Below are 14,059 nucleotides of genomic sequence, written 5' to 3' on the forward strand. Positions count from 1 at the left end.
TGCCCGGTGATGATTCCAGTGCTGCCCTGTGGCAGCAGGGCTTTAGCCCAGCGTGGGATGGCACGGAGGCTGGCGTGTAAGGTGGAGCAGAGGGCAGTGGCTTATGTGCATGTGCAGAGCAGGGCACAGAGCCTGGGTGGAGTCTCTTCTTGCCCTCCCAGCACTGGGGTTTGGCTGTCACTGTGGCTGCTTTCCCCCCTTTATTCCTGGCACTCAATACTGGGCATGGGCCTACCTGGATCAGGAGGCTCAGCACAGAAAGTGCTGCAGTGGCTGCCCGCTCCTGCAGCCAGGGTTTGTGGCGCCGGGTCTTGTTTTTGGGCTGCCTTCTGCTCCTCTGTGTCTGTGGATACAGGCAGACGGTGGGTTAATTTCCCCGCAATCATGGTCACTAATGCCCTGGGGGCGACAGGGACATACAACTGTGTGGGAACTGTCTGCACCTTATGGAACCCCTGGCGAGGGATTTCCACCAATCACTGCCCAGACAGTGTCATGTTACTTAACACTGAGATCGGGCATTTCCTCTTCCAGTCCCTTTACAAACATTACCCACACCTTCCAGACCCCAGTGAAGATTGTCAGTCTTGTTAGCCCTATTATGAAGCTAGGAAAACTGAGGCACTGAATGATCCCGTGTGCACTGGGATGGAACTTCCTGATGGGACAGAAATAGACATGTGGTGATTTGTCACAGCGAAAGGCTGTTGACTCCTACCTGGGACAGAAGAGTCAGTGGGGCCTGGCTGGCTGGAGTCCAGATTTGTCCTGTCCGTTTGGAAAGGTGTCCATCCTGTAATTCAGAAGGGCAGTGGTGGGGTGAGGTGTCATGTGACTGATTCTATGTAAGGGCAATAGGAATCAGAGAGGAACTGGGGTAAATCTGTATCATGGGGGACGCTTCTGGGCAGAATTCCTACTCACCAATAGTCTGAGTCAGTCTTTGGCAGAGACGGTCCAAAAACCCCATATTGACTCCTAAGACAAGAACCAATGTAAACAGATCACAGGAGTTTCTCTTCTACTGCACAGACCTCAGAACATTCACACCTCGCTCTTGGGAGGCCAAGCTAGTGCTCTGGTGCCAGGTGCTCTGCATTGCCATGTGGAATGAGACCCAGGCTCAATTCTCTGTGCTGGTCTGCGGCTCCCAAGATGGCTGGAATTGCTCCATGTGGGGGGGAACCTCCATTTACATGGGGAGGCTCTCTGCTTGACTAGGGGCTTTGAAGGGGATTCCATTGGGTCCCCCTCAGCCAGAAGGACGTAACTCATGAGATGGAGAACCCCAAGGAGACAGAGACATTGCAAGGCTCGGATGGAGGTAGATGTACAGAGCTGCAGCACTGAAATGTGGGATCCCCCTTCCTTGGGGATAAAATCTTTGTGGTACCTCTCCTCTTCCTTGGGATTCAGCAAGGCGGCTCTATCACCTAGAGCATTTGGTTCCATGAGGTATTTGAGTTTATGAGGTATGTTCTGACCAAGAAGTTACCTATTCTGGCCCACCTCACTGCACAGCTACCAAACCAGCAGGGCTTGAGACAGAATCTGATCATGACTCACAAAGCCATTTGTAATATACATATGAAAAACGTGGGCATCTCAGTCATGAAAAATGCATGGTGTCTGTTTCCAGGAATGGAATGTGTGTGCTCAGTAGCACCCACAGTTCCAACCACAGCCGTGGTTGCTTGACACACAGTCAGCCAGTTACAGATCACAATGATCGTTTGCACAAGCAGTCACTGCAACTGCTTAGCTAAGTGCTGCAACCATGCACACGAGTTAATAAGCAGTTTTTCATAGATTCATAGACTCTAGGACTGGAAGGGACCTCGAGAGGTCATCGAGTCCAGTCCCCTGCCCTCATGGCAGGACCAAATACTGTCTAGACCATCCCTGATAGACATTTAACTAACCTACTTTTAAATATCTCCAGAGATGGAGATTCCACAACCTCCCTAGGCAATTTATTCCAGTGTTTAACCACCCTGACAGTTAGGAACTTTTTCCTAATGTCCAACCTAAACCTCCCTTGCTGCAGTTTAAGCCCATTACTTCTTGTTCTATCCTTAGAGGCTAAGATGAACAAGTTTTCTCCCACCTCCTTATGACACCCTTTTAGATACCTGAAGACTGCTATCATGTGCCCTCTCAGTCTTCTCTTTTCCAAACTAAACAAACCCAATTCTTTCAGCCTTCCTTCATAGGTCATGTTCTCTAGGCCTTTAATCATTCTTGTTGCTCTTCTCTGGACCCTCTCCAATTTCTCCACATCTTTCTTGAAATGCGGTGCCCAGAACTGGACACAATACTCCAGTTGAGGCCTAACCAGCGCAGAGTAGAGCGGAAGAATGACTTCTCGTGTCTTGCTCACAACACACCTATTAATGCATCCCAGAATCATGTTTGCTTTTTTTGCAACAGCATCACATTGTTGACTCATATTTAGCTTGTGGTCCACTATAACCCCTAGACCCTTTCTGCCATACGCCTTCCTAGACAGTCTCTTCCCATTCTGTATGTATGAAACTGATTGTTCCTTCCTAAGTGAAGTACTTTGCATTTGTCTTTAATAAACTTCATCCTGTTTACCTAGGACCATTTCTCCAACTTGTCCAGATCATTTTGAATTTTGACCCTATCCTCCAAAGCAGTTGCAATCCCTCCCAGTTTGGTATCATCTGCAAACTTAATAAGCGTACTTTCTATGCCAATATCTAAGTCGTTGATGAAGATATTGAACAAAGCCTGTCCCAAAACAGACCCCTGCGGAACCCCACTCGTTATACCTTTCCAGCAGGATTGGGAATCATTAATAACTACCCTCTGAGTACGGTTATCCAGCCAGTTATACACCCACCTTATAGTAGCCCCATCTAAGTTATATTTGCCTCGTTTATCGATAAGAATATCATGCGAGACCGTATCAAATGCCTTACTAAAGTCTAGGTATACCACATCCACCGCTTCTCCCTTATTCACAAGACTCGTCATCCTATCAAAGAAAGCTATCAGATTGCTTTGAAATTATTTGTTCTTTATAAATCCATGCTGGCTATTCCCTATCACCTTACCACCTTCCAAGTGTTTGCAGATGATTTCCTTAATTACTTGCTCCATTATTTTCCCTAGCACAGGGATACCTCAGTGGTTTGAGCATTGGCCTGCTAAACCCACGGTTGTGAGTTTAATCCTTGAGGGGGCCATTTAGGGAACTAGAGTTTAAAAAAAAAAACTGTCTGGGGAGTTGTACCCCTTTGAGCAGGGGGTTGGACTAGATGATCTCCTGAGGTTCCTTCCAACCCTGATATTCTATGACTCCACAGAAGTTAAACTAACTGGTCTGTAGTTTCCTGGGTTGTTTTTATTTCCCTTTTTGTAGATGGGCACTATGTTTGCCCTTTTCCAGTCTTCTGGAATCTCTCCTGTCTCCCATGATTTTCCAAAGATAATAGCTAGAGGCTCAGATACCTCCGCTGTTAGCTCCTTGAGTATTCTAGGATGCATTTCATCAGGCCCTGGTGACTTGCAGGCATCTAACTTTTCTAAGAGATTTTTAACTTGTTTTTTTTTAATTTTATCTTCTAAATCTACCCCCTTCCCATTAGCATTCACTATGTTAGGTATTCCTTCAGACTTCTCGGTGAAGACCGAAACAAAGAAGTCATTAAGCATCTCTGCCATTTCCAAGTTTCCTGTTACTGTTTCTCCCTCCTCACTGAGCAGTGGGCCTCCCCTGTCTTTGGTCTTCCTCTTGCTTCTAATATATTGATAAAAAGTCTTCTTGTTCCCCTTTATTCCCGTAGCTAGTTTGAGCTCATTTTGTGCCTTTGCCTTTCTAATCTTGCCCCTACATTCCTGTGTTGTTTGCCTATATTCATCCTTTGTACTTTGTCCTAGCTTCCATTTTTGATATGACTCCTTTTTATTTTTTAGATCATGCAAGATCTCGTGGTTAAGCCAAGGTGGTCTTTTGCCACATTTTCTATCTTTCCTACCCAGCGGAATAGCTTGCTTTTGGGCACTTAATAGTGTCCCTTTGAAAAACTGCCAACTCTCCTCGGTCATTTTCCCCCTCAGTCTTGATTCCCATGGGACCTTACCTATCAGCTCTCTGAGCTTACCAAAATCCGCCTTCCTGAAATCCATTGTCTCTATTTTGCTATAGTCCCTTCTACCCTTCCTTTGAATTGTGAACTCTATGATTTCATGATCACTTTCACCCAAGCTACCTTCCACTTTCAAATTCTCAACGAGTTCCTCCCTATTTGTTAAAATCAAATCTAGAACAGCTTCCCCCTTGGTAGCTTTTTCAACCTTCCAAAATAAAAAGTTGACTGCAATGCAGTCCAAGAACTTATTAGATAGTCTGTGCCCCGCTGTGTTAATTTCCCAACATATATCTGGATAGTTGAAGTCCACCATCACCACCAGATCTTGGGCTTTGGATGATTTTGTTAGTTGTTTAAAAAAAGCCACATCCACCTCTTCCACCTGGTTAGGTGGCTGGTAGTAGACCCCTAGGATGACATCACCCTTGTTTTTTACCCCTTTTAGCCTAACCCAGAGACTCTCAACACTTCCGTCTCCTATGTCCGTCTCCACCTCAGTCCAAGTGTGTACATTTTTAATATACAAGGCAACACCTCCTCCCTTTTTCCCCTGTCTATCCTTCCTGAGCAAGCTGTACCCATCCATACCAACATTCCAATCATGTGTATTATCCCACCAAGTTTCGGTGATGCCAACAATGTCATAGTTGTATTTCTTTATTAGCACTTCCAGTTCTTCCTGCTTGTTAGCCATACTTCTCGCATTTGTATATAGGCATCTAAGATACTGATTTGATCTTGCCTCCCAGTTTTGCCCTGACCCTCCTTTCTCTCTGCCATTATAGCCCACGCTCCCTCCTATTTCCGACCCATCTCCCAGGTCTCCATGTTCTCCACTTACCTGTGGGCTTTGCTCACCTGTCCCCGTCAAAGCTAGTTTAAAGTTGTGGACATCCTTCTGAATTTTGAGGCTAATGAGACGTTTACTCTCATAATAACTGTTGTGATTCTCTAATATAGCGCCCTGTGTTAATATACCACTGTTCACCCAGAAGGATCCCACGGGAATTATACTGTTTGCACAAGCTAGAACTAAACATTATGTTAGTTTATGTGTCATTATATAATGCCTGCATCTGTAATTTTCACTCTGTGCATCTGAAGAAGTGTTTTTTTACCCACGAAAGCTTATGCCTAAATAAATCTGTTAGTCTTTACGGTGTCACCGGACTCCTTGTTGTTTTTGTGGATACAGACTAACATGGCTGCCCCCGATACTAAACATTATGTTGATTCTGTAAAAGACAGTGCAGATGAACAACAACTTTGGCCTTGGAAAGGAATTCTGGCTGTGTATCACGCCGCTTTCTGCCTACCTGGACCAGGAGACTCTGTGACAGGTGGGTTGCCATCTCTGGCTGACACTGCAGTCTCTTGCACTGCTGTGTCTGTCAATAGAAGAGAAGGGTTAAATTTCTGCATTAAAGGTCTCTGGTTGAACCGCCAGGGGAATGATGTGAATGATAGTGCTGAGGGGAAGGGAGTTTTCTGTACCCAAAGCAGCAGGTTCCAGTCCTCTTGTGACACTTCAATGAACCTGATTTCACTGAGTAACAAATACAGTCACACCTGGGTCACCAAAGAACTTTCTCAGTTACAGAGAACACCTGTGACACCCAGAAAGGAGCGATTCTCTAAACAGAGGCAAAGCCACCCCAGCTCTCCTTCTCACTGTCACAGGTTGGGGCCAACAATCACAGCCCCCGACTCCCACACAGTGCGCAATGGGGTCTCAGCAGTGCAGGGGGTGGGGACTAGTTTGCAGCAAACACAGCTTGGAGGATTTAGAAATCTAGCGCGTGCAGTGCCTGGGGAGGGAGAACCGCAGGGAGATGGAGACTCCAAGAGCCCTCCTCATTCAGGCAGAGCAGACCACAAGGCCTCTGGAAAAGTCGAATGCCAGGCACAAGTAGAACCTCAGTAATGGGAAGGAGGGGGCCAACCCACTGGAGGGAGTTGGCAAAGGGCAGGTATAGCCTATAGGTAGCGCCCTACCAAATTTACGGTCCATTCTGATCAATTTCATGGCCATAGGATTTGAAACTCAATTTCAGGTTTTCAGATGTTTACATCTGAAATGTCACAATGTTGTAGTGGGGGTCCTGCCCCAAAAGGGAGTTGCGGAGGAGTCGCAAAACTGTTGTAGCGGGGTTGTGGGATTGCCACCCTCACTTCTGCGCTGCCTTCCGAGCAAGCGGGGTATGTGCCCAGAGGGGGGTCTGATCTCCCCCGCGAGGGCGGCTGTGCAGGGGAAGTGCCAGTTCCGTCCCTCCCCAGCCCAGAGGGGACTAGCAGCTGGAGCCAGGGGCATGGTAGTAGCCTGCCCTTCCCCAAGCCTCCAATAGCTAGATTTCATGGGGGAGGTCTGATTTCATGGTCCATGACTTTTTCATGGCTGTGAATTTGGCCTACCTATGGGATGGTTTAGGTTAAGAAATAAGTAGAAAATAGGTCTGGGGCCTAAGTTAGTTTAAGTATAGAAGAGTTTAGAAAACTGAAGTTGTTAGTGTGAGGAAAGTTAGCCATAAGATGGAGATCCTGTTATGGGAAAGTAAGAGTTAGCAAGGACATGGCCCGGGGTTATGCTACTGTTAGGTTTTGGTTATAACTGGCTTAAGCAGGGCTTTTAATGAGTGTTTTTGAGAATTGTGACTGTTTTATTAAAATGTTATCTATACTAATAGTATGGGAAGGATATTGGTGCAGATGTTAATGTAAACCACGTGTAATGTAAAGAGTCAATAAGGAGGCGATGGAAATATAATTAGTGTAAGGGGCAGTTGCACGTTCAATAGTATGAGAATGGCTTCTACTGGGAGTTGTTTTGTTAATTCGGTGAGCGCTCCAATTAACGCCCCAAGGATACCGTTATGTCCCAGGGTTCTAAGGCTGTACTTCACGCTGTTGTCAGTGGACTGATCCCGCATTGATCCACAATACAACAGTTAGTGTTGACAGTGTAGGTGGTAATTGCGCACCTGTTTGCTTAACTAATCGTTTTATTTTTGAATGAAGTTTGGTTTTATCATTCATAGTGTCGCCTAAATACATTTTCTGTAATGACCTAGTGGCTTGAACCTGGGTTTTGTTGCAGCCTTATCTGTAACAACTTACTATGAATTGGAAACATTTCAACATGAAGGTTCCAGAAGGTTACGCAGGAAAAGGGGTGAATCTGAGGAGTCGGTACCCCTGTTTCCTACTTACCTGAAGCAGGCCCAGACAGGGAAGGGCTGCAACACTCAGTTGCTGCTGTATTCTCCTTCCCCTGGTCTGTGGCTGTGGATAAGTGCAAAGGGGTGGGGGTCATTTCCTCCTTTCCAGGTCACTGATAGAAATCCCAGGAGGGTGAGGTAGACAATACATATGTGTGGGGAACAAATCACACTGGAGGGCACCTCTGGAGAGGGACTTCCACCAGTCACAGCCAAGAGCATTTATATTGCACACCCATTGCCAAGGCATTTGACAAACACCTCACCCCACAGGTAGGGAGCTGAGATAACATGGGCAGGGGCAATAGGGGCCAGGGGGAAATTTGGGGAGAATCTGCCCCAAATTCTTCCCTAACCAGCAGGATTCCATTAGAGATTTTAGCCCAAGAGGCCAGGACTTCCCCAGCTCTGCTTGTCCCCGCTTCTCTAGTTAATAACAGATCTCCCTCAGGAGACAAGGAGAGTGCAGACAAGGCCGGGATGGCAGTGCTGCATTGGGGTCCCACCAGAGAATTCCCTGCCAGTCCAGAAGGGCTAGAAATGTCTGGGGGTTTAAATAAAGCTAAAATGCTGCAAGGAACCTTGGAGAAAACAAACCTCCTCCACCAGGAGACCCTGACTCCCCAAGCACATGGAGATTCCATGCAGATTCCCAGTGGTCCCCTGCAGGTAGCTCTGGACAGGACAGCAATGGGGGGAGAGGAGGGTCCATTTCTGGGAAGAATTCCTACTCACCTCCAGACCGGAGCAGCAGTCGGCGGAGGTGGCCGTAAAGATCCATATCGGCTCCTAAGACAAGAACCAACATGAATGAGTCCCTGGGGCTTCCTTCCCATGACACAGACCCCACCATACTCACACATGGTTCTAGGTGGGCCAAGGGGACCCAGGCGTAGTTCTTTTGCTGCCTGCCTGGCTGGAGACAAGACTGCTATGAGGTGGTGAGACCTCAATATTGATGTAAAATTTTATTAATAGCATTATTATCACTTCTTTTTATAATGTTAGGTCATTACAAACATGTTTGTGCCTTTACTGAACATTCAAACATAGCTATAAGTATATTGTCACCAGGAGGCTTGAAAATAGAACAGTAGCCCAGTTTTAGTTAGCTAGGTTATAAAATGTTCACGCTAATCAAAGCAATTGCAGAAGTCTTCAGCTTTCTGTCATCCAGAAACATGCAAATGTCCGGAAAATAACATCTCCTTGACCACAAAACTGTTTATGTCCCCCAAGAGTGTCTGTACAAACTTTAAAAGGCAGCTGTGCTCATTTTAATCTGCTTTAACTTTTATACTAGTTTCTTTTTGTGCTATGTTTAAAATATGTGTTGATTATTGGCATTTGTGCTTTGCACAAAATATTTAAGAGAAGTTTAATTGCTATAACAAACCGCTTGTAACTCTAAGGAACTTGGGTCAAGAGTCAAACCAACCAAAAGAGTGTTTTATCTACACCAGAACACTTCTGTCTTCTATAAGCTGCCAGTTTATTATAGATCTAATCCTTTATCTCAATAAAACAAATGTTATAAAGAGAAATGTTTTAGGAAAGATCTGGCCCTGTAGGAGAAGGTGAGGATGTTATTTATGTTGGATATTCCAAAATGAATGTAGGGATGTGTTAGAACAATAAATCTAGGCTGTAAAGTGGGCTCTACCAGCCCCCCTTTGCAAGAAAACCCTCTGCTTGTGTCCTTAAAACTTTAGAGAAGAATGCATGTAGTTGAGAAAAAGTTTTGTAGAAAACCTTAGTTGATTTCTAAAATATTGAAATGGCAAACTGTTTTGGAGGGCATATTTGCAAAGTATTTTAACCGAATGCAAAGTATCTAATGTGGTTTTCTAATATCATTACTACGTGTGGTAAAATGCATTATGTACTAACATGAAATCTAATGACCTTGCTCAGCTGATGAGCAATATAAGAAGACATTTAAGTCTAGACTATTTATTATATTAATGGGGAAGTAATTAGTTACTGGCAGAGCTCTAGCCACTCCTTCCCCCAACTCAGAAAGATAAGAAGAATCATCATCAACAATTGTTCTAGAGAATCAACAACTTCTTCAATCGTATTTAAGCTAAAGACTCGTTAAGAATGATTTAATTTTAAAAGACTGCTTCGAGAACTAAAAACCTGTACATAAACCACAGGTTTGGACTTTTTAAAAAGAGAATTTCATTTCCTGTTGAACCCTAATGAAACTGAAGAAATATCTCAGAAAATGAACTGAATAAGTTAAGAGTTAAAAGACTAAATTTGAAGATGTTCTGAGAATCTCTCCAACAAAAACAAAGGAAATATAACTGTCAAGAAAGACGTATAACCCTAACACATATACACATTAACAAACTACCTGTCCATAAGATGAAGAGGCTCCATGAATGTAGGGAGCCAATGAAAGGGTGAGAGAGGTGTGTTTTTCTAAAATTGCACGGAAATAGGGAAGAGACGAGTATAAAAACTCTAAGTGAGCACCCTGCACACGCTCTGCTACCCTGCTCAAACTCAACTCATCCTCTCCCTCTCTACAAGCAAGCTGACACAGACAGAAGAGAGAAGACTCGGGAAGAAACCAGCCCAAGGAAACCTCCCCAAAACTTCAGCATGTGTTGGTAAGAGAAGTTAACTAAAACCCTGCCAAGGGATTAGAGTTATAAACTCTTGCAACAGTTTTGTTGTGATATGGAAATGCTGTTATAATTTAAGATGTTAACAGTTTCTCCTGTTAACCACTAAATGCTTAGACCATGCATTTGGGAAAGAGACAAGGGCTAATCATTGGGAAACGGAGAAATAGTGGGATTTAACTGAATTTAAGATTCTAAATATTTTGTTAATTGGCCAGTCTCAAGACAGCTCCTTAAATAGTTTCTTCTAACTAAGTAATTTTACTACTTTCTTCTATTTCAGAGGATTGAGTTAAAATTGCTTACTTTGCCCATCTATATAAACAGTCTAGTTATTAATAGGATCCGCCTGCTCTTAAAATTATGTTGCCCATCCATAAACAGTCTTAGTATCTATGACTCACAATAATTTTGGGAAAGAAGACCTTGGTTTCAATTTACCAAAAGAAAAGTGCCCCATCAAAGGCAAGCCTGCTCACAAAGGTGTAATCTGTTAAAAGCTCTCCAGAGAGAAGCATACAGATGAGACTGGACAGAAATCAGCCTTTTATCATTTGTGTTCTGTCTTTTGTTGTTTTGTTTAGTGTTTTCTTTTCTTTAAATAGCCATGATTAATAACAGTGATTATTTTGCTTGGCTTTAATCACGGTGTCCCCTAAGGTATGTAAAAGAGCTCCTGTGACTAAACTAGTGGAGTCACACCCTGAATTGTCAGAAAAAGAGAGAGTAAGAACTAGCCTAGCATTTCTTGTTTCTCTAAACTAAATATTTGTACTAAGTTTTGGGATAAAATTACTTGACATCCAACACAATTTAAAATGACCCCTTTCCACCCCACACCGAGTTCACGGCAGTATGGACTGGTTTAAATCAGAGCGAGTCAAATCAATGATTTTCGTTGTGATTTAAATCAGCAAGCACAGGAAATCTTGATTTAAATCAGTGATTTTAAACTTGTTTTCCATTTTTGCTTTTTAGATATTTACCTAAAGAAAGGCTGATTCTCAGAGCTTGGTATAATTTCGTACTTCTTTTTCCTAACCCTGAGGATACACTAGGAAAGGTCCCTCACCCCTGTGCTGGGATGGTCGAGCCACAGAAGAATTTTGATGTCTCACATATAATCGCAGATGACAGTGAGGATGTGGATTCCTCCACGAGTTCTGTGTAAACAGATGCTATGCGCTCCAAAAAACACTCCCAACTGTCTGAAAAGCAGAGCCCAGACAGCCGTGTGCTCCCTCCTCCAGCTCCCAGAGCACACTGAGCCACAGGCTGCCTGCCCCCTTTGTGACACAGGGCCACTGCTGACATCACAGAGGCAAGGTGGGCTGGGGCTGTCTGGCTAGGGCCCTTGGGGTTTGCATCCCCCAGATTGGATTAAGAGAGGATTGCTCTTGGCTTTTGTTGGGAATTTTAATCCAAGGGAGCCCCGGGGCCTCCCCACAAACCCTGTCTGTATAATGTGTCATGAGAAAAGAAGATTCGACCACAAGGTGCAAAATCATTCTGTGTCAGTCCACTCCAGTATCTTGCCTCTTGCAGCAGCAAAGGGGAAGGTGAAATGCCCACAATGCACCTGGCCAGCTTTGCTATTCTCTGACATATGGGTAAAAAATTCCTTCCTCACCCCTCAGTGACCATGGAATCCCTGAAGCATGAGATTGGACTGGCCGTCTGTCTCAGCGTGAGGCGCTCCAATTGTTAGTCCAGCCACAGCTGCATCGGTGCCCTGGGCCAAGAGAATAAAAGGGCTGAGAAGATTCTTTCCTAAGGATACACACAGACACTAAAGCCCATTCCTAAAGTCTGCAATAAAAGGCAGTCAGAGCGCAGGACCCGTGGGTATTTATTGAGTCCCAACAGCATGCTGGGGGCTGTACAACACAGGGGAGGGCACAGGCCTGACCCCAAAGAGCAGCGAATCTCTTGCTTGGTTTATTTGATTTCCCATTCTCCTGAGCAGGATCTTGTTTACGCAGGAACTTGAAGGAAGAGAGGGAAGTTTGGGGCAGGAGAAAGGGAGAATAATGTTAGCCTGAGGAGCAGCATGGCAGGGGGTTGGCAAGGGAGAGCCAGGGAAGGACACAAAGGGAATGGCTGGGAGAGTGGCGGGGGAATGAGCCCGGAGAGCTAGGTGGGGAAGAAGTTTGCAAAGACTCAACAAGGAGCTGCACTCGGGTGCTGAATGGAGCTGAGCGAATCAGTGACTTTTCAGTTTGGGGGCCAGTTGGAGAAATACAAAAAAAATAAATATTGGTTCGGTTTGGCCTGAAACAAAATTGTTTTGGTTTTTCGTTTCAGGTTGTTTGTGGGTGTTTTTCAACCCTCCCCCCACTTTTTTTTAAAGTTGCCTCAATTTCAAAATGAAAAGTGACAACATTTTGCTGTGGAATGGTCCAAACAGACTGGTTTGACTTTTAAAACAAAACATTCCCTTTTTGTGTGTGGCTGAAAGGATTTGCTGAATTCGCACCTGGTTTGGGTGGCCCTGAGAGATGCATTTTTGGGGAATTTGCTAGCTCTAGCGTAGGACCTGCGAGGGAGCCAGGGGAGGGATCAGAATGGGCTGGTCTGACGGGTGAGATGATTTTACAGCGGGCTCTGAAGGGGAATGAGAGGAGATGTGGGGGGAGGGCAGAATTAATGGGATGGGTGATCAAGGCCTGGAGCAGGTGGGCTGGAGAGGATGAGGGGGATTGTAGAGACATGGTAAAGGAAGGTAGGGTTACCATATTTCAGCAAGCAAAAAAGAGGATGGGAGGAGCCCCGCCCTAGCCCCGCCCCTGTCCTGCCCTAGCCCCGCCCCTGACCTTCCCACTTCCCCCCCTCAGAACCCCCAACCCTCCCCCCGCTCCTTGTCCCCTGACTGCCCCCTCCTGGGACCCCTGCCCCTAACTGCCCCCCAGGACTCCACCGCCTACCTAAGCCTCCCTGCCTCTTGTCCCCTGACTGCCCCAACCCTTATCCACACCCCCACCCGCAGACAGACCCCTGGGACTCCCACGTCCCATCCAACCACTCCCCACACCCTGACAGCCCCCCCCAGAACTCCCGACCCATCTAAACCCCTCTGCTCCCTGTCCCCCGACTGCTCCGATCCCTCTCCCTACCCCTGCCACCTGACAGCCCCCGCCCAAAACTCCCAAACACCCCCCCGCTCCTTGTCCCCTGACTGCCCCCTCCTGGGACCCCTGCTCCTAACTGCCCTCCAGAACCCCACCCCCTACCTAAGCCTCTCTGTTCCTTGTCCCCTAACTGCCCCCTCCTAAGACCCCCCCAAATGCCCCCCAGCACCCTACCCCCTACCTGTACCCTGACTGCCCAAAACTTTATCCACACCCCCACCCCCAGAAAGCCCCCCCCCGTCTCTTGACTGCCCCTCCAGAACCCCCCTGCCCCTTCTCCGACCCCCTGGCCCCCTTGTTGTTGGCCTTCGCCTAAAGTCTCTGTGAGCTTGCTCAGGAACGGCCTGAGCCGTTTGTCCCGGCACTCTGGGGAGCAGGGGAGGAGGAGCGGGGGAGGAGCTCCAGACTGCCGGAGGCGATCTGCGAATGCAGGGAGGGAGGGAGTGATCTCAGCTGCAGGGGGAGGAGGGGCTCTCTCTGGCTGTCGGAGCCCCATGTAAGTGGCACCATCCGGCTGGCTGCCCTGTTAGCCGCGCGCGCTCTGCATGGGGGGAGGGGGGGAAGTCCAGACATTTACAAATTCCCCCCGGACGCTATTTTTAGCTCAAAAAGCCGGACATGTCCGGGGGAATCCGGACGAATGGTAACCCTATTCCAGGAAGGACTGTTCAGGAAGGACAGGCAGGGCAGAAAAGGTGGGGGCGTTGCATTGTAAGTAAGAGAGCAGTATGACTGCTCAGAATTCCGGTATGAAACTGCAGAAAAACCTGAGAGTCTCTGGATTAAGTTTAGAAGTGTGAGCAACAAGGGTGATGTCGTGGTGGGAGTCTGCTATAGACCACCAGACCAGGGGGATGAGGTGGACGAGGCTTTCTTCCGGCAACTAACAGAAGTTACTGGATCGCAGGCCCTGGTTCTCATGGGAGACTTCAATCACCCTGATATCTGCTGGGAGAGCAATA

This window comes from Terrapene carolina, unplaced genomic scaffold (genome assembly GCF_002925995.2).
Source record: "Terrapene carolina triunguis isolate 2854851 unplaced genomic scaffold, T_m_triunguis-2.0 Scaffold33846, whole genome shotgun sequence".
In the NCBI taxonomy this organism is placed as follows: Eukaryota; Metazoa; Chordata; order Testudines; family Emydidae; genus Terrapene; species Terrapene triunguis.